This window comes from Trichosurus vulpecula, chromosome 7 (assembly GCF_011100635.1).
Source record: "Trichosurus vulpecula isolate mTriVul1 chromosome 7, mTriVul1.pri, whole genome shotgun sequence".
NCBI classification, from domain to species: Eukaryota; Metazoa; Chordata; class Mammalia; order Diprotodontia; family Phalangeridae; genus Trichosurus; species Trichosurus vulpecula.
The window spans coordinates 199,771,762-199,793,943 of NC_050579.1; the positions used below are offsets into that span (position 1 = coordinate 199,771,762).

Below are 22,182 nucleotides of genomic sequence, written 5' to 3' on the forward strand. Positions count from 1 at the left end.
GGGAATAGGTTAAAAGGGGGATATAGAAGGGTCTTTAGAATTAGAGGAATGGGAGTATAAGGGAGGGATTGCTGGAGGGGGGGGAAGGTTAAGCAAAAGGAGGGCAAGGTAGCAGGTAGAAGTAAAGTAGAGGAGTTAGGAGAGATAGGAAAAAAGAGATATGCACAAACAAAAACAAGAAAGATTAGGAATAGAATCTCTTAGGGCAAGTATATGTTTACATATGTATGTATGTATGTGTATGTATATATATATACATATATATATATATACTTGTATGTATATATCAATAACTATATATAAATATTTCCATGCTCAATTGTACCCTTGGGGGGGTTGGTAGGGGAGTGGAAGGGGGAAAAAGAATAAAGTAAAAGGTGAACAGCAAAGAGAAAAAAAGAAAACCTACAAAGAAGCAAAGAAAAGATGGACAGTTTTCATCATAACAAACAATATTTAATAAACAGGCTTTTTTGAAATGATAAGTTATTGCTATATATTCTCAATCCTCTTCTATGTTCTTCAGTGCATGTGACATTTTTTTCTTTTATATTTAAATTTATGTTACTTTTTCTTTTCTTATTGTGTATTTAAGTTTTAGTATTTGTCTAAAATAAAAAAAATTAATATTAAAAAATACTAAAAATATCATCTTCCCATATAGGGATGTAAACAGTTTAACTTTATTGAATAATCTTTTTTCTTTTCTGTTTACCTTTTTATACTTCTCTCTAGTCTTATATTTGAAGATCCAATTTTCTGTGCACCTCTGTTCTTTGCTTTAGGAAAGTTTGAAAGTCCCCTATTTCATTGAATATCCATATTTTTCTCTGAAAGACTATGCTCAGTTTTGCTGGATGATTGATTCTTGGTTGTAATCCAAGCTCCTTTGCCTTCTGAAATATCATATTCCAAGACTTCCATTCCTTTAAGGTAGAAGCTGCTCAGACCTGTGTAATCCTGACTGTAGCTCCTTGATATTTGAATTATTTCTGGCTGCTTGGAGCATTTTCTCCTTGACTTGATAATTCTAAAATTTTGCTACAATATTCCTTAGAGACCAATTTTGGGTTTCTTTCTGGAGGTGATTGGTGGATTCTTCCAATGACTATTTTACCCTCTGATCTCAGGATATCAGAGCTGTTTTCCTTGGTAATTCCTTGAAAGATGCAGGCTCTTTTTTTTTGGTCATGGCTTTTCGGTAGTGTATTAGCAGGGCAATAATCACAATATAGGCAATAATTGTAAATATGCCTATGTAGTTCTGTATCACAAAATATAAGAGACTCTCCACATAGAAGGTAAAAGAAGCAAACCATTCATTCAGACACTAGAGAACCAGATCCCAAAACCAATAAATTCAATCCATCATAGAAGCAAAGAAATTAATATACATTATCACAGCAGAAAATGACTCCATCTCAAAAACATTTCCACCCCCTGCTGGGTCCTTGCCACCAACAAACACTCACAGTACAGCTAGAACATGTCTGCTCTCTCCCTCAGTTCTACCTTCTCTGAACATTTCCTGCTCCACCCTTCCAGTTCCTCTCCTTCAGCAAGCTCCTCCTACCACATGTGACTTAGGCTTCCTATGATACAAGCAGGTCACATGGGCCTATAAATGGGTGGGAAAGATCTTCAGATTTAAATTACCATAACAGGTAGTCTAATAATTCTTAAATTATCTCTCCTAGATCTATTTTTCAGGTCAATTATTTTCACAATGAGGTATTTTACATTTTCTTCTATTTTTTTTTCATTTTTTAAATTTTGTTTGACTGATTCTTGATGTCTCACAGAATCATTAGTTTCCACTTGCTCAATTCCACTTTTTTAAGAAATTTTCTTCAGTTAACTTTTGTACCTCCTTTTCAATTTGACCAATTATATTTTTTAAGGAATTGTTTTCTTTCAGTTAATCTTTATCCTTCCATTTCCAAGCTTCTGACTATCTTGCATACCTCTCATTTCTTTTTCCCATTTTTCCCCCTACTTCTCTTATTTGACTTTTAAAATTCCTTTTTGGCTTGAAATTACCTCATACTCCCCTTTGAGGTTCTGCATGTAAGCATTTTGACATTGTTGTCCTTATCTGAGTTTGTTTTGATCTTCCCTGTGACCTTAATAGCTTTCTATGATCAGAGCTCTTTTTTTGTTTCTTGCTCATTTTTAGCCTATTTCATGGCTTTTAAAGTTGAACTCTGCTCCTGGGGCACAGGGGGTACTTTACCAAGCTTCTTGTGCTGGGGGGCCAGGGACCTAGTCACTAGCTTTCTGGACTGGGGCCTCAGGTGTTTGTGACTTGTTCACTGCACTGGTGTGTTCCAGCCTAGGTGTGGCTATTGTTGCCTGTGTTCTTGTACTGGCAATTTGCCATCTGTTCTAGGACTGGTGCCCTGACTTGCTGTGCCACTGGACTGCTAAGGCAGGACTGAGGTGCCTCAGTTGCTGATCTTTGCTGTGGCTAATAGCTTCCCTCTGGCTTGCCCTGGGTCCACTCTGTTGGGCTGTGCTCACCTTTTACCCAAATGAAACAGACCTTTCCTGAAGTCCTTTTTAGTCATCTTAAGTGGGACAAAAAGTTTTACTCCATCTTTTTGTAGTTCTATTACTCCAGAATGCATTTAGAGGCTTGATTTAACATTGATCCTGAGGGAAACAGGAAAGCTCAGGCAACTTCCTGGATTTCTCTCCCATCTTGGCTCTACCGATCACATTCTTAAGACTAGATTATCAATATAATCATAAATCAAGTTCTGATTTGTAGAATTTGGTGATTTCTGAGCTACAAATACTCATAATGAAAATTTAACAAATACCTCTCATAAGCCAGTAAGAGCTGGGCTGAATTCAAAGAAAATAAAAATATAAAGTTTAATGATGGGAATATAAAGTCTTAAAAATGGGTTAAAAAACTCACCTTCACAAGTAAGTAACAGAAGAATCATTTTAAAAGAATAGTTTTCCTTAAAAAGAGTAGGATTTTTAGTGTACTGAAAGTTCAATATGAGTTTACTGTGAGAAGAAAAAAGAAAGAAGGATCAAGGAGTCACATAAGAAGAAGACAAATGAGAAGGAGGAGGGAAAAAAGCCAATGCAATTGAGAGGCATCATTTCTATCAATATGTAGATGATTATCTTTCTGTACCTAGTTGTAATCAGGTAAGATTTAGAGTGCCGTGCTTAGTTCTGGGGACCACAATTTAGTAGGGAGATTGGCAAATTATTGAACTTTAGAAGAGGACCACTGGGATGTTGAAGAGCCTTGAGTTCATGCCATAAGGTTATTAAATGAAGGAATGAGGGAAGATTAGATTGAAGAAAAGACTCATTGGGGTTGTGGGTAGGGACATCACTCTCTTCAAGGACTTTAATGACTGTCACATGAAAGAGAAGTTAGATTTTTTTTTTTGGTCACAGTACATAGAACAAGGAAGAATGGGCATGAGTATAAACTGCAAAGAGATGACCTGAGGCATATACTCTGAGCTGCATCAAAGTCAAGTAAACTATCTTAGGAGGCAATAGGTTCCCATCCATCAGAGGTCTTCAAAAAAGGTTGTGATGACTCAGGGATGTTTTAGAAGAAATCATTCTTTGAAACCAGGTACCCTATGATGTCCTTTCCATCAGGAATATTTCTGGCATACAACCCTGATTTCTTTGCCATAGTTGTGGATCTAGGATTAATGCAAAGAAACTGAACTAATAAAAATCAGAGCATTTCACAACTTTTTGTGGCCTTCATCTACAATCTCTTACACAAATCTTCATGAAGGAATGTATCTCTGCCTCCCTCTCTCTGTCTCTAAGTCCCTCTGTCTTTATGTGTGTTTCTCTCTCTCATACACACACACACACACACACACACACACACACACCCCTTCCTGAAAAGATTCCTGATTAGAACTCTACCAATATTGAAAAATGTACCCTTCACCTATTCACCTATGAGTTGCTAGCACAGATTAGTCTCTGTAGCAGCTGTGGCTACCTGACTTCTCTTACCCTAATGTGGAGCTATGATGAGCATAGCAAGGGGTCCCTTTAAAGAGCCATAACGACAAACAGCTGCCATGTTCATCATTCCCATAAAACTCCCTATAACTGTCTCTGACAGAAAGACTCAATCACTGGGTTCTTTCCCAGAAGTCTAAATCATTCAGAAATCTTAGTCCCTGTTACTCACCATGTCCACCAAGTCCAAATCACTTCTCACATGTTTCACCTGGGCCACTTAACTATTTGAGTTTTATCCCTTTAATTCAATTCAACCTAATCGATTCAACAACAAAAATCTGGATTTAAAACATCCACCTATTAGTAGTGCATTTAAAAAAAACCTCATGTCAATATCCATGTCCAGTCCTTCAAATAGAACACAATTTTATAAGCCCCTAGATGGTAGAGAATGCTTTACTTTTTACCTTTATGTGCAAGTATGGTTGTATAGTAGTAGGCACTTAAAAATGTTTATGGAATTGAATTGTACCCTCTACTGGAATGGTTTTGAAACTGTTCTTCTACCCAACTGGAATATGGCTACACAATCACTGCTCTCTAGTCCTTTAACCAGCTCACCCCATCCCACATCCCAAATGAAGAAAGTTAGTCTTGTCAGCAAATATGACTTGGTTGTTGCAGATATCTCAGTGTCCAGTGTCCTGGGCTTTGCTGTTTGCTGGGTAATTATCACAGATAGATGATAAATGCATTAAGAGAAGTGAGTTCTGATGCAGAATACTTTATGTTGCATATTCAATTGAGAGAAATAGTTTTTCTTCCTTTTTTTTTCTTTTTTTTGGTTGATAGTGTGAGCTTCTCAAAATCACAATTATTTTCCCCTTTATTGTTATGCTTTTTAAAATTCATCTTATAGCTAAAAGCTTAACTTTGTGATTCTTCAAAAAGTTCCTCCCCCGCTTACCTTTCTGGGGCCAATTCTCTTTCTTGAGCATTTACGTGTAATTATATCTTCTTTCCTCACAGGGTTTCTCTCCCTAAATGCTTTTTGAGCTGTTAGGCAGATTATCTTTCCCCAATGATGCAAGTGTGGTAATAAAGCAACACAACAGAATTTCCTTTCAGTGTCTTCAATTTCCCAATTAGCAACTCATCTCATCAAACTCATCTTCTGATAAGAAAAGAAAAATAAGTAAACAAATGCCTGAATATGGAACCACTTGAAAATTTCCCTGTGCTCATTTCTCCTTCCCTACCAGCCAGAGCTATTCCATTAGTGATTGGTATAGGGGACAGTGGAAGAAACAACAGATCGACTGGATGGGAATGGGTAGGTTTAAGAGGATAATAAATGACTGTTCAAGAGAATTCATTTTCATGAATGAACTAAAAGGGTGCCTATAGAAACAAATAATTAGAATGGCGACCCTAATCAGCTGCTTCCAGCAGGCCATTGGAATGATTGTATTACCCTGTTATGACTGCCAGAGAAAAGTCACACACTATATACATAGGAAAAGGATGGTTAGATGCTTGCAATGGAAATCATGATTATTTTCCTATTATACTTTAGAAAGGGTGAAAAACACTCCTTTGTGGGCATTCTTGGAATAAGATCAGGGGGTTGGAAAAAGGTTAACTCTCTTAAAAAGTGAATTATGAAAAAAATTAGAATATATTTATACAATTGAATCCTCAATGATACTTGAAAATAAGTGAGTTGTCATTATTAATTTTTTAGAATTTCCCTGAGATAATGTGATTCAAAAAAAAATACACATTGTATTCTCTTGTGGTTGTAATAATTTCAGTGTACTTAGATGGCATTTTATGTTCACTTATAATAATAATATGCAGGACTCTGACATGATTTCTTTTGACAAAAAGTATACGAGTGACATCTCATTTTTTCTTCCTTAATAATTATTTTCTGTAAGGAAAATGCACTCATTCCATATTAACAAACCAACTTAGTTGAACAATGTATTTTTCCCCTAACCCAGTTTTTTAAAAGAGGTCCTTGATCAAAGTTTTCTAGAATTATGGATGAAGTTTAAATAAAGATATAAAAAGAACCTATATGCCCTACCATATCATGGGCTGGCCTTGGAGTTGGGAAGATTAGGACTCAAGTCATGCCTCTGACATATACTAGCAACGTAACCTTGAGCAAACACTTTATCTTTCAACGCCTCTGACAACCATTTAAAATTATAAGTTGTAAGTGAATTGCTATTCTCCAACTGTGGACAGAGAAACACCTGCGTTTCCCAAAACTGACAGGATTACAGTTCTCACCAGTAAACGAATGTATATACACACTCAGGCACACACCCAAAAGATATAAAACCCCTGACTTCCCCATCCCAAGCAATCCATAATTTGTACTTTATGTTAATACATGCCATAAAGACCTCTTGTAATGCCCTTTTACTCGTGAATCAAACTCAATTTAAAAAAAATAGCCATACCAGCAAGAGGCAAACTCTGTCAGGTCCTAACAATCTAGAAAAGTCTTTGAACATAGAATTGGTGATAGGATGCATTTTGCATCTCCTAAGAGAAAAAGCCTAAGTCTAAGAAAAGTCCAGAGAAAGTAATTTTTATGGAGATGAATGGTCGTTGAGTACTGAATGTGATGACTCTTGAAAGCTACAAAGCTGATTTAGACATGTTTTAACTTCTCCAACTTAAGAGAACAAATGGCAAATCTTTGAAAATTTGTTGATCAGAGTAATCTCCAAATCAACTCCATATGCTTATATCAGGCCTAACTGCAGCTTCCCCCCTTTGCCCCTAGAACTGTCCTATGTAGCCAAGCAGAGTCCTAATCTCTCTTCTCTGTGGCTTGCCATTGACTGAGCTGCATTATTAAAGTCTTAGGCACCCTCTCTTTGAATTTTTCTCTTCACATGCAGTTCAGTTCATGAAACGATGTCAGTGAATTCTCTGCTGAGGTTGTATGCAAGCACATGTATCATATAGCCATGTATTTCTGTTGTATGATGGTGTTACTAATATTTGTGGAGGTGTTGGTTTGTGTGTGTGTGTGTGTGTATGTATGTGTGTGTGCATGTGTGAAATCTTCCTTTCTGTCTCACTACCTTCCAGTAGTTCTCCTAATTAATAACTGTTTTAGTCCTACCAGGGTCAATTCTCCCCCTTTTAAATGTTCATTTCCTCTTATTTATAGAAATGAATAAATGGGCAAATAAAAATATTTTTATGTAATTCACACCCATGAGTCAGGTACATTGTTTTTGCCAACTGTTTATCCTATTTGTACACCTGCTAATTTACAAAAATTTGGCACTCTGGTTCTGAAAAGGCCATTTGCCTCACACACTTGCACAGAACAAATGGGACCCACTCAATGTTTGAAAGGGGAATTTCATCAAGAGGACTGAAAGCTCAATTTGATTAGAAGCCACCTGATCAACTTCTCATTACACAAAGGTTATTAAAAGAGGGTACTTTCCCATAATGAGTTCACAATTTAGTAGGAAGGCTAAACCAAGTATGTAAACATCTACATCTAAGACTGAGAGTAGATGTAAAGTAGAAGTATCAATGAAGTGACTTAAAGACTAAGAGGAAGAAAAGATCTCTTCTATGTTGAAGAATAATAAAAGTTCACACAGAGGATGTGGGATTTATGTTGGGCCTTGAATGACAGCAAAGATTTCAACAAATGGGGACATTGGGGGAAAAGTGTTTCAGATAGAGAGAACATGAAAAATACTGCAGAGATGAAGTTTGGAGAATGTTTCTAGGCTTATTTTAATTCTTAACTTAGTTTTCTAAACATTTACTAAACATTTATTATGCATGTGCACACATTGGAGATGTAAAGGCAAAATGGGGCAGTCCTTGCCCTTAAGTATCTTGTATTCTATTGGGACAGAATATGCCATCGTGTTCTAATTTGACCGGATCACAGCATTCATGGAAGGAGTAGTTATATCAAGACTAGAAAATAAGTAAGGCAATATTTTGGAGAATCTTGAATACCAGATCAAGTTTGGATTTTAAATGGTAAGTAGTAAGGAACCATTTAATGGTTAAAATATAAATATAAAATATAAAAAATAAGTTAATGGCTATTTTTCGATCCCTGATGTCTCAGAGTGGATGTAAGTAGTAATCGTTTCTCTTTGGGCCAGCAACACTAAAGGTCTTCCCCTCCCAGTTTGATTTTTTTAAAATTATTATTAAAGGAGCCATCCCTTGACTCACTTCTTAAACAGGCTTAATCTAATTATTGAATGGGTATTGCCTCAGTCAAAGTGAGAACTAGGAAAGACCTTATCTTAAAAAGCCAGGTCTCTCACTGCATCCTGGGGTACCTCCAGTTGAACTGATCTGGGTCACTGGACCCAGATGGTTCTGGAGGAGAAAGTGAGGCTGGTGACTTTGCCCAACCCTCCCTCCCTCACTCAAATCCAATTCACTTGCAAGTCATTGTTATCATCTCTCTGATGTCATGGTCCTCTTTGAGAATGAAGCACATACTATACACATCGTGGGGAGCTGCTGAAGATTTTTAACGAGCAGAATACAATAATTGGTTATGTTTTAAGAAGATTGTTATGGTATTGTATATAGAATGGTTTGGTATAGAGGCTTTGAAAATAGTTGGGAAATTATTACAAAATTATGTAATGAGTGATGAGAGTTTAAGCTCAGGTGTTGGTAGTGAGAATGGAAAGTAGGTAAAGGTTATGAATGATTTTTTGTCATTGAGTTATGCTTACACTGGACTTCACCTAGTCAGTTCATAGCTAGGTGGTATAGCTGATAGAGCACTGGACTTGGATACAGGAAGACTTGCTTCCAAATTCTGTCTCATATGCTAACTAGTTGTCTGGCCCTGGCCAAATCATTGTCCCACAGTTTTATCTATAAAAATTGGAATAATAGCACCTACCTTATATGGTTTCTATGAGTATCAAATAATGTAAAATATGACAAATAAAATTTTCAAGCCTTTTGTTGTTCATTGTTCAGTCATTTCAAACATGTCAACTCTTTGTGACTTCTTTTATGATTTTTTTGGAGGGGGAAGGCAGGGCAATTGGGGTTAAGTGACTTGCCCAATGTTACACAGCTAATAAATATGTCAAGTGTCTGAGTGCAGATTTGAACTCAGGTCTTCCTGACTCCTGGGCTGATGCTCTACTCACTGTGCTGCCTAGCTGTCCCTTGCCCCCATTTAGGATTTTCTCGTCAAAAATACTGGAGTGGTTTGTCATTTCTTTCTCCAGCTCATTTTATACATGACAAAACTGAGACAAACAGGGTTAAGTGAAGTTCCCAGGGTCAGAGGTCATATTAAATTCAGGAAGATGAGTTTCCTGACTCCAGTTACTTTATCCAATGAATCACCTAGCTGCCTAAGTTTTTTTATAGCACCCTATAAATGCTAGCTATTGTTGTTATCATCATCATTATCATCTTCAATTTATGGAGCATTCTATTTATTTCTGGGTACCCTTTTTTGTTTTTTAGCAAGGACATCAATAAAAGGGGGGGAAAGGACAAGAAGAGGGTGAATAGAGATGACTGAGAGGCAGAAGTATTCTCTCCAGGGAAAAAACAAAACATATATACAACATGCTTTTGAGTTTAATCTGTATTATTAACATTTTCTCCATCTTTTTAAAAAAAAAATTTAGGCAATGAAAACAACAATAAATCAAACCTTGATTTGTAGCATTTGCTGACTTCTAAAGTATATGTTCAGACTGAAAATTTAACAATCTGCTTTTAGCAGTTGGTTCAAGCTAATTCCAGCACACCCCTTTGAGACCCTGAGATCATGCCATAAATGAAACATTTCAAGGGAACTTTAGTGTTTTGCTTAGTGAAAACAGTCATGGTCAGGATAAGTAAAAGGGGAGTACATGTTACTAGTCTTCAAGTATTTCAAAGGATGCCATATAGAAGAGGGATTAGGTTTATCTTACTTGATCCTAGAAGGAAGAACTAGGATCAATGGGTTGAAGTTATAGGGTCTGATTTAGGCTTGGTTTAAGTGGAGGGAGTTAAGTAGTGGACTCCCCTTCATTAGAAGACTCCAAGTGAAGTCTGTATGAACACTTATCAGGGTTATTATAGATGGGATCCTGTGGAGGGATAAATTGAACCAACAGACCTCTGATGTCCCTTCTAAGAGTCTCTGATTCTATCAGCTAATTTCAAACTGTGTACAGGAACGGGAATGAATTCTACTTTTTATTTTCTTAAAAAAATTCTGATTCTGAGCCTCGTATCTGTTTTGTTTAATTCCTCTCTGAAGAAATCTTTCCCCATAATTAAGTTTCCTTCTTCTCCTTTAGTTTTGATAAATTACCTTCCTCCCTTTAATCCACAAACAAATATTTAATAAATACCTACTATGTGCTAGGCACTATGCTAGGCACTGAGGATACAAGTACAAAGAATGAAAGTCCCACTACATATCAGTCAGTATGCTAGGTACTGGGGATACAAAGAATGAAAATATCCCTACTTGCAAGGATCATGCATTCTAATAGGGGAGAGAAGGATGTTCATTAATATATGCAGCATTACTGTAAAAATGAATGAGAGCAAACATATTCAAAGCAGTTAAATACAATCTGAATTCTTTCATAATGCCCAGGCTGAATATAAAGGGGCAATATGTTGCCATTTTTCTTTAGAGCCCTGTCACCTATTCCTATGTGCAAACATTGTGAAATGCATACAAACTATCTGTATAGGCAGGGATTCTCAATAATATTGTAACTTAGGCGTGTAATTTTGACTGTCTCTCTGTCCACAACAATGTTCTTCCTTTTAAACTCCAAGAAGCCTCTAAAAGGAACTTGTCTTTTTTTAGCTTGCTTTGTAGAATTCATGACACAAAACCACAGGCAACTGGCCATCAAGCAATTTGATAACAATAGATCACAGAACATGAAATATTTATGTGTCATCTTATTACATAGTTTAAATAGACATATGAGTTTAGGGAATGATTATTCTTATTTTTAGCATATGTTTAATGCATAAATATTACAGAAAAAGTCAAAATCCACAGCCCTTGAATTTCCGAAGTGGCTAATGTGTCATTTCTTTGGTTTGCTTAAAAAAAATCTCTCACTTAAGAGAGAACTGATGTTTAGTAACAGACAATTTTTTTCTTCCTACTGAGCAGGATTTCCCCTTTTAGCTATTGATGGCACAGCCCAATGTGGCTTAAATTCCTTCTCAGCTGCAGATAATTTGGATAACCTTATTATATCTGCCTCCTGGTTGTTTTTCATTCACCAAAGCAACCAATTCATTCATTTTACATATATACCAATTATCTTTTTGCGTGTGTATGGTTAAAGATCAATATTTCTTTTTTTCTTTTCCTTTTTAAAAAATAATTAATTAATTTTTAGTTTTAAACCTTCACTTCTATAGGGTTTTGAGTTCTAAATTTTCTCCAACTCCTCAAACCCTCCCCCAAGATGGCATGCAATCTGATACAGGCTCCACATGTATATTCATATTAAATATATTTTCACATTAGTCGTGTTGTAAAGAAGATTTAGAATCAATGGGAGGAACCATGAGAAAGATCATGATTTCTATGGTAACCTTGTGGTCAGTTCAGTTTTAGAGAACTTAATCTGGAATGAAACCCCTCAGTCATATTTTTTACTGAAACTCTTCACCTCATAACTACTTTAGTGAAAAATGATCTACAAAGCTCTCTATAGATCTTACCCAACATATCAGAGAAACCATTTAAAACAATCAGAAATGGTAAAAAAAAAACCAGTAACTGATTACTTTTTAACTTGGAGTAATAGACCTCAAGGCAAGATACTTTTTTGTGGGATACTCTTTACAAGTAACATGCTGTTTTGTGTGATTTTCTGTATTAAAAGGAAACAAATGTTGCCACTGTCTTGAACTGAAGTTTACAGGGTGTCTCCAAAAGTCTTAGCGTAGTTGCTTGGCAAGTAGAAAACTACACGAAGATGTTTTGGGACATCCTATGAGAAAAACAAAGCAAACCTGGATAGCTTCACTGTTCCTAAGTCAGACCAGATGCTAGTCCATTGTTCTTCAAGAAGAGGAAATCAGAAATTGGAGATAATTAAACATGTTGTGGTGCTGTTGATGAAGAAGATGATGATGATGATGATAACTGATATTTATGTAAGGCTTTAACATTTGGAAAGTCCTTAACATATATTATTCCCTTTTTACCTAATGTTGAATATCATAATCTTTTTTTTCTCATTTTATACTTAAGGCACCTGGTGTTCATAGAGGTCAAGAGTCTTGCCCATGGTCAAGTTTCTAAGTGGCAGAGCCAAGATTCTATGTCCAGCAGTCAGTTTCTTGATGTATGCGATAATGGTAAGTGTAAAGCTTGAGATAAGGATGCTCATCAAAAAAGGGGGGGACAGGTTTATTGTATAGAACTTTCACACTTGTGATACTTTGAGTCCCCATCTTAAAATGAGAACATTTATTCACTGGCTGGCTTAATAGGCTGATAGGCTCAAAATTTAGAGATATCTCCATTCTAAATGTTCATATGGATTATTTTTTTTTTTTCATTTCTTTTGCATTTTTTTTTATTTTTTTTTTAATTTATTTTTAGTTTACCACACACGGTTCTACATAGTTTTGAGTTCCAGTTTTTCTCCCCTCCCTCCCCCCTCCCTCCCCAAGACGGCATGAAGTCTCATATAACTGTCATGTATAACTTCGCATTGAATTAATTTATGCCCTAGTCAAGTCGTGGAGAAGAATTTTGACCAATGGAATGAATCATGAGAAAGAAGAAACAGAACCAAAAAAAAAAAACCCAAAACCAAAAACAAAAGAGAAGCAGAAAAGGCGAGCATGTAGTAGTGTGCCTCAGTCTGTATTCAAACTTCGCAGTTCTTTCTCTGAATGAAGATAGCATTCTCCATCGTGAGTCCCCTGGAGTTGTCCTTGCCCCTTTAGGTTGCTGAGAGAAGCGCAGTATGTCAGGGTTGGTCCTCACGGAATCCACATATCTGTGGCTGTGCACAACGTTCTCCTGGCTCTGCTCCGCTCACTCAGCATTATGTCGTGTAGGTTTTCCAGGTTGTTATGAAGTCTGCATCATCCCCATTTCTTATGGCACAATAGTATTCCATCACCTTCATATACCACAGCTTGTTCAGCCATTCCCCAATTGATGGGCATCCCTTTGCTTTCCAATTCTTGGCTACCACAAAGAGAGCTGCTATAAATATTCTTGTACATATGGGTCCTTTTCCCGCTTGCGTGATTTCTTTGGGATACAACCCTAGAAGTGGTATTACTGGGTCAAAGGGTATGAACATTTCTATAGCCCTTTGGGCATAGTTCCACACCGCCCTCCAAAATGGCTGGATCAGCTCGCAACTCCACCAGCAATGCAACAATGTTCCAATTTCCCCACATCCTTTCCAGCATTTATCATTCTCCTGATTTGTTATTTTAGCCAATCTGACAGGAGAGATGTGGTATCTAAGAGTTGTTTTGATTTGCATTTCTCTAATCAGCAGCGATCCAGAGCATTTTTCCATATGCCTGTAGATAGCTTTAATTTCTTCCTCTGAAAACTGCCTGTTCATATCCTTTGACCATTTCTCAATTGGGGAATGGCTTGTATTCCTATATATTTGGCTTAGCTCCCTGTATATTTTAGAAATGAGGCCTTTATCAGAGATACTAGTTGCAAAGATTTTCTCCCAATTTTCTGCTTCCCTCCTAATTCTTGTTGCATTGGCTTTTTTTGTACAAAAACATTTCAATTTGACATAATCAAAATTATCCACTTTGCATTTTGTAATGCTCTCTATCTCTTGTTGGGTCATGAATTCTTTACTTTTCCACAAATCTGATAAGTAAACTATTCCTTGCTTTCCCAAATTACTTAGAGTATCAACTTTTACTCCTAAATCATGAACCCATTTTGACTTTATTTTGGTATATGGTGTAAGATATTGGTCTATGCCCAGTTTTTGCCCTACCATTTTCCAATTTTCCCAACAGTTTTTGTGAAATAGTGAATTCTTAGCCCAGAAACTGGCTTCTTTGGGTTTGTCAAAGAGTAGATTGCTAAACTTGTTGATTTCACCTACTTGTGTACCTATCCTATACCACTGATCCACACCCCTGTTTCTTAACCAGTACCAGGCAGTTTTGATGACTGCTGCTGTGTAGTACAGTTTAATATCTGGTGTGGCTAAACCACCATCTCTAGCATGTCTTTTCATTAATATCCTAGATACTCTAGACCTCTTGTTTTTCCAAATGAATTTTGTTATTATTTTGTCCAGCTCAGTAAAAAAAAATTTTGGTAGTTCGATTGGTATGGCACTGAATAGATAGATTAATTTAGGTAGAATTGTCATTTTTATTATATTAGCTCGGCCTAACCATGAGCAACTGATATTTCTCCATTTATTTAGATCTGATTTTATTCGCGTGAAAAGTGTTTCATAGTTATGTTCATATAGGCCCTGGGTTTGTCTTGGCAAATAGACTCCCAAGTATTTTATAGTGCCTTCAGTAACTTTGAATGGAATTTCTCTTTCTATCTCTTGCTGTTGGGCTTTGTCAGTAATGTATAGGAATGCTGAGGATTTATGTGGGTTTATTTTATATCCTGCAACTTTGCTAAAGTTGTTTATTATTTCAAGTAGTTTTTTACTTGATTCTCTAGGATTCTCTAGATAAATCATCATATCATCTGCAAAAAGTGATAATTTAGTTTCTTCTTTTCCTATTCTAATTCCTTCAATTTCTTTTTCTTCTCTTATTGCTACAGCTAATGTTTCTAGAACCAAATTGAATAATAGGGGTGATAATGGACATCCTTGTTTCACCCCTGATCTTATTGGGAATGCATCTAGCTTGTGTCCGTTACAAATAATGCTTGTTGATGGTTTTAGGTAGATGCTATTTATAATTTTGAGGAAGGTTCCCCTTATTCCTATGCTTTCTAGTGTTTTTAATAGGAATGGGTGTTGTACTTTGTCAAAGGCTTTTTCTGCGTCTATTGAGATGATCATATGGTTTTTGCTAGTTTTGTTGTTGATATGATCAATTATGCTAATAGTTTTCCTAATATTGAACCAGCCTTGCATTCCTGGAATAAATCCTACCTGGTCATGGTGTATTATTCTCGTAATGAGTTGCTGCAATCTTTTTGCTAATATTTTATTTAAAATTTTTGCATCAATATTCATTAGAGAAATTGGTCTATAATTTTCTTTCTCTGTTTTAACTCTACCTGGTTTAGGTATTAGTACCATATTTGTGTCATAAAAAGAATTTGGTAGGACTCCTTCTTCCCCTATTTTCCCAAATAGTCTGCAAAGTATTGGAATTAGTTGTTCTTTAAATGTTTGATAGAATTCACATGTAAAACCATCTGGCCCTGGAGATTTTTTCCTAGGGAGTTCGTTGATGGCCTGCTCAATTTCTTTTTCTGATATGGGGTCATTAAGAAATTTCACTTCCTTCTCTGTTAGTCTGGGCAGTTTATGTTTTTGTAGATATTCATCCATATCTCTAAGGTTGTCAAATTTATGGGCATACAGTTGGGCAAAATAATTCCTAATTATTGTTTTGATTTCCTCTTCATTAGAGGTGACCTCACCTTTTTCATTTTTTATACTGGTAATTTGATTTTCTTCTTTCTTTTTTTTAATCAAATTGGCCAAAGGTTTGTCAATTTTATTGGTTTTTTCATAAAACCAGCTCTTTGTTTTATTTATTAATTCAATAGTTTTCTTGGTTTCAATTTTATTAATCTCTCCTTTGATTTTCAGTATTTCTAATTTGGTATTTAATTGGGGGTTTTCAATTTGCTCTTTTTCTAGCTTTTTCAGCTGTATGCCCATATCATTGATCTCCTCTTTCCCTATTTTATTCATGTAGGCATTTAGAGATATAAAACTTCCCCTAAGAACAGCTTTTGCTGCATCCCATAAGTTTTGGTATGTTGTTTCATTATTGTCATTCTCTTGAATGAAATTATTGATTGTTTCTCTGATTTGATCTTTGGCCCACTCACTCTTTAGAATTAAATTATTTAGTTTCCAATTAGTTTTTAGCTTATTTTTCCATGGTGCTTTATTAAAAATGATTCTTATTGCATCATGATCTGAAAAGGATGCATTGACTACTTCTGCTTTTCTGCACTGGATTGTGAGGTTTTTATGCCCAAGTACATGGTCAATTTTTGAGTATGTGCCATGTACTTTTGAGAAGAAAGTATATTCCTTTTTATCCCCATTCAGTTTTCTCCAGAGGTCTATCATATGTGCCTTTTCTAAAATTCTGTTTACCTCCTTAACTTTTTTCTTATTTATTTTGAGGTTAGATTTATCAAGTTCAGAAAGGGGGAGGTTGAGGTCTCCCAATATTATAGTTTTGCTGTCTATTTCTTCCTGTAACTCCCTTAACCTCTCCTCTAAGAATCTGTATGCCTTACCACTTGGTGCATATATGTTAAGCAATGATATTGCTTCATTGTTTATGGTGCCTTTTAGCAGGATATAATGTCCTTCCTTATCTCTTCTAATTAGATCTATCTTTACTTTTGCTTTGTCTGAGATTAGGATTGCTACACCTGCTTTTTTTACTTTAGCTGAGGCACAATATATTTTACTCCAGCCTTTTACCTTAACCCTATGTGTATCCCCCTGTTTCAGATGTGTTTCTTGTAAACAGCATATTGTAGGATTATGGTTTTTAATCCATTCTGCTATCTGCTTCTGTTTTGTGAGAATGTTCATCCCCTGCACGTTCAGGGTTATGATTTCTATCTGTGTCTTTTTCTCCATCCTAATTCCCCCTGTTTATGCTTTTATTTCTCCCTTTCCCCTTCTCCTCCCCAACAAAGTTTTGCTTTTGACCGCCGCTTTCCTCAGTTAACCCTCCCTCTTTATTCCCCTCCCTTATCTAACCGTTACCCACTTGCTACTTCTCCTCTTCCTTCTGCCCTCCCCCCTCCCTTTTTCCCCCCTTTCCCTCCCACTTCCCGTAGGACAAGTTAGATTTCTAAACTTATCAGGGTATGTTATTCCCTTCTTGAACTAGATCAGATGACAGTAAAGCTCAAATACTGCTCTTCTCCCTCCCTTCTTTCCCTCTACTATAATATGTTTTTTTGCCACTTCCTTTGGTGTAATTTACCCTTTTCTACAACCTTCTTACCACTTCCCTCATAGCCCTCCCTTTATATCTCTTATTTATATTTATATCTTTACATCAGTTAATTTATACAGGCATTCACAACCTATGTATATCCCTTTCATTTGTCACAATAGTTGTACCATTCACAAGAATGACTTATATATGTATATGTATATATATATACATAAAAAACATACATAAGATGATATAATCCCACATAAAGATGTAAACAACCTAAGCTTATTGGTTAATGAAGTTTGTGGGGTTTTTCCCCCGGTTACCTTTTTATGTCTCTCTTGAGGTTTGTATTTGGAGATCAAATTTTCCATTGAGTTCTGGCCTTTTCATCAGGAAGGTCTGGAATTCCCTTATTTCATTGAATGTCCATCGCCTTGCCTGGAAAATTATGCTTAGTTTTGCTGGGTAGTTGATCCTTGGTTGTAGTCCCAACTCCTTTGCCCTTCGGAATATCATATTCCAATTTCTCCTGTCTTTTAATGTGGAAGCTGAGAGATCCTGCGTGATCCTGACTGTAGTTCCACGATATTTGAATTGCTTCTTTTTGGCTGCTTGCAGTATTTTCTCCTTAAGTTTATAGCTCTGAAATTTGGCTATAATATTTCTTGGTGTTTTCAGTTTGGGATCTCTTTCAGGGGGTGATCGGTGAATTCTTTCAATGACTATTTTGCCCTCTGGTTCTAGGACCTCTGGGCAGTTGTTTTTGATAATTTCTTCGAAGATACTGTCAAGGCTCCTTTTTTCATCGTGGATTTCCGGTAGACCAATAACTCTCAAATTGTCTCTCCTGGATCTATTTTCCAGGTCAGTTGTTTTGCCAATCAGATATTTCACATTTTTTTCTATTTTTTCATTCTTTACATTTTGTTTTATTACTTCTTGATGTCTCATAGATTCATTAGCTTCCACTTGCTCAAGTCTAATTTTAAATGAGTTAGTGTTTACATTTTGCTTTTGAGCCTCCATTTTCAATTGGTTGATTTCACCTCTCAGGGTGTCCTTTTCTCTCTCTAGATTCTGAATCTCCATAGCCATTTCGCCAATCTTATTCTTTAGGGACTTGATTTCGTCAGTGGATTTTTTCTCCCTTTTTTCCATTTTTTCCATATTTTCTTTTAGCTCCCTAATTTGGTTTTTAAAATCCTCTTTTAGCTCCTCCAGCAGTGCTTTTTGGGCTGGAGACCAGATCATATTAGCTTTTGAGGTATCTGATGTATCTACCGTGTCATTGCTATCTTCTTCTAAGTCGATATTTTGATCCTGCCTGTCTCCATAAAAAGAATCTATTGTCCTCGGTTTTTTTGTGTTCTTCTTCATGTTGGATTGCCTTTTGCTGGCGTTAGAACGAATTTCTATCTGTGAGTCTCGGGGCTTTCTGTCCCAGCTTTCTTATTCTGGGGGTTGTGAGTCTAAAATTATAACCTTCAGTTTCCTGAGGTGTGGGGGAGGGGTCTGGCTCCCTGGCGTCTCCCTCCCTATGGGTGCTCTCCAGCACTTGCTTTTCAGCAATGGTCTCAGCTGTTTGTTGTTTGAGCTGATGACTGGCACTTCCCCTGGGGGAGCAAGGTTACGTCTGGGCTCCTGGCTTGGCCCCCTGCCGACTCTTCCCCTCTGGGACTAATGAGCTTCTAGTATTTGTCCTGTGAAGCCCCGCTACTCTCTCCTCTGTTTCAGTTTTTTTTTTTTTCCCGAGGAATTCTCTGGGTGAGGGGGGGAGGGGTTAGAGCCGCTTACCTAGCCATTGAGTCTTCCGGAAGTTCAAGAGGCCGAGATCCTGGGTTTTGCAAGCGTCAGAACTGGGTGTTTTCGCGGCTGTTGGCGTTGCGCTGCCTCTCGTCGCTCCCAGAGACTGCCGTCCTGTGTTGGGAGGCCTGGGGATCTCTGCCGGTTTTGGGCGCCCAGCTTTCTCCCAGCTCGTCTCCCACGTGGATTTCCCGGCCGGCCGCTTCCGCCTTGGTCTGGAGCAGCTCCGCACCGAGCACTCTCCGCGCCTGCAGGTTCGTTCCTCTGGCCTTTCAGACTCTCCCGGCTCGGAAATTTGCCCCACGCAGACTGCTCGTGGTTTCTGACTCTCTCAAATCTGCTCAAATTCACTTTTTTATGGGAATCTGACAGACCTTGTGAGAGAGCTCCGGTAAGAGGCTGCCTCCATGCGGCCATCTTGGCTCCGCCCCCCTCATATGGATTATTTGCCTGACTTGTGGTCAAGCCTTCCAATCTCATATTGGTCTGATCAACCATAGTCAGACACGCTGTACATTGACCCTGACATAGTGATGTCATTTTGGTCCTGAGTATGAAGGACGACAACCAACCAACTCCCTGAGTTAATATCTGAGTATTAAACATAATAAGGGACTTCAAAATTTTGTCTCTAGTGCAAACCACATATTGAGGAAAGTGAAATGTGTAAAGGTATAGCATTGTGTCTGGGTCTCATGCAAGGGAGAGAAAGTTCATTGCATCACAAGGAATCAAATCCCCCTCCTATCACTCTAATCTCTTCATTTTCAAAAGTACTACCATCATGTTCCAAGATGAAATTTTTAGTTAAAAGAAAACATTAGCTAATACAAAACAAATAAATCATAGTTGTTCAAAATTATTGCTTCACATTGAGCATTCCAGCATTTCCCTTTTCATCAATACCCTTTATCACAGCCTTGCTTGTACAAGAAACTACTCAACAATTCTGGGTTGGAGTAACTACCTCAGCGAAGTCCCCTACATTGACTTCCCTAGGCCTAGAATGGGGCAGCTAGGTGGCACAGTGGATAGAGTGCCAGGCTTGGAGTCAGGATGATTCATCGTTGTGAGTTGAAATATGTCTGCAGATACTTTCTAGCTGTGTGACCCTAGACAAGTCACTTATTTCTATTTGCTTCAGTTCTCTCATCTGTAAAATGAGCTGGGGAAGGAATGGCAAAGCACTCCAGTATCTCTGCCAAGAAAACCTCGAATGGGGGTCACAAAGAGTCAGACAGACGTAGAAAATGACTGAGCAGCAGCAAAGGCCTTGAATGTTTTCATTCTTCATTTCTGACTCCTAAAATTTCAGGTTCAGCGATAGCACAACTTTTTTTTTTCATACGTTGGCATTTATTATTTAAGTTCAAGAACAGGTTGTGAAGGGAGTAGGGGGGGCACCTAGGGGAGAGGGAGGAAGGGAGGAGACAGGGAGACAAGAGCCTCTCATCTGTGTCTGCTTGAGACAGGGTTGATCCTGATTTCTGAGCCTTGGTCCAGGGCACACAACGAAGAACATGATAAGATGAGGTTCCAGGGGGAACAGTTTAGGAAAACATGGTGGGGAGGCCAGAGTTACACATCCAACCAGAGGTGGGGGCTGGGATTCTCCTTGGATCAGCAGCACCACTTATTTTTAGGAATTGAAGCATAGTGATAAGTTCCATCACGCTTATTTCAGCTCTTATAAAACATTCTTGTAGTTAAAAGTCTTTGTGCTAAAGAATCCTTTCATCGCCTCTCTAACTTCTTGTACTTTGCTTCTAGTTTCTTTGAATATCCATCCAACTTGTAAGCTACCTGCTCAAAAGCTGCTACTTGCTCCTCAATTAGGGTGATCTGATCCAGACAAGGCCGAAGTGCTGCATATTTCTGGTTTAAGTCCTTTAGGTTTCTACTTATGTTTACTGCAATATCTTTCATTTCTAGATACTTCAAGCTAGTCAGTTTGTTCATATTTTCCAGAACTTTGTAGTCTTCACTGGTAACTGTCAGCTAGCCCATCAGGTACGTGGCCATTTTGGAGAACATGTCCTGGCACAGCACCTTGATGTCCCCCTCGGCGGGCTCTGTGGCCTCCTTGGCCTTCTCCACCACAGCATCATCTAGGCTGGGGAAAGGAGGAAGGTGAAAGGATGGAAGAAGGATGGGGATGGGGAAGGAAGGGGAAGGGGAGGAGGAGGGAGGAGAACGGAGAGGGGCAGGAGTAGAGGGGAAGCTACAGCACAACTTTTGAAAGAGGCTTTTACTCATCTTGTTTTTACCTCTGCATAACTGGTAGATCCTTGCCCTCAGGGTTACCTTGTATCTGCTTTGTTTGTCTTCATATGTGCATATGTATATAAATACATATACACATGTTTTCTCTCCCATTAGAAATTAAACTGCTTATGGGGAAGCACTGTTTTATTTTTACCTTTGTATTGTCAGTTCACAGCACATTAAGTAGCATTTAGTACATACTTAATCAATGATTGTTGTATTGATAGATTGCTTGATTGCTTAGGATTCATTTTTTGTTTGTTTGTTTTTATTTTGTATTTTTATTTATTTTGTTAAACATTTCTGTATTATTATTATTATTATTATTATTATTAATTTAATATTTTTAGTTTTCAGCATTGATTTCCACAAGATTTTGAATAACAAATTTTCTCCCCATTTCTGCCCTCCCCCACACTCCAAGGTGGCATATATTCTAATTGCCCCATTTCCCAGCCAGCCCTAGTTTCTGTCACACACACCCCCCACCCTGTTTCCCTTACTTTCTTGTAGGGCAAGATAGATTTCTATGCCCCATTGTCTGTATATCTTATTTCCAAGTTGCATGCAAAAACAACTTTTTTTTTTAACATCTGCTTTTAAACCTTTGAGTTCCAAATTCTATCCCCTCTTTCCTCCCCACCCACCCTCCCTAAGAAGGCAAGCAATCTAACATAGGTCAGACATGTATCATTATGTAAAACCCTTCCACAATCCTCATGTTGTGAAAGACTAACTATATTTTGCTCGCTCCTATCCTATCCCCCTTTATACAATTTTCTCCCTTGACCATGTCCCTTTTTGAAAGTACTTACTTTTGATTACCTCTTTCCCCATCTGCCTTCCCTTCTATCATCCCCCCTTTTTTATCCCCTTCCTCCTTCTTTTCTGTGGGGTAAGATACCCAATTGAGTGTGTATGTTTTTCCCTCCTTAAGTCAAATCCGATGAGAGCAAGATTCACTCATTCCCCCACACCTGCCCCATTTTCCCTTCCAAT

General features: G+C 37.6%; 1 pseudogene; it reads right to left on the reverse strand.

Annotated features, from left to right (window-relative positions):
* Nucleotides 1-20,652: 20,652 nt before the first annotated feature.
* On the reverse strand, nt 20,653-20,967 carry LOC118855966 (annotated as a pseudogene).
* Nucleotides 20,968-22,182: the final 1,215 nt, after the last annotated feature.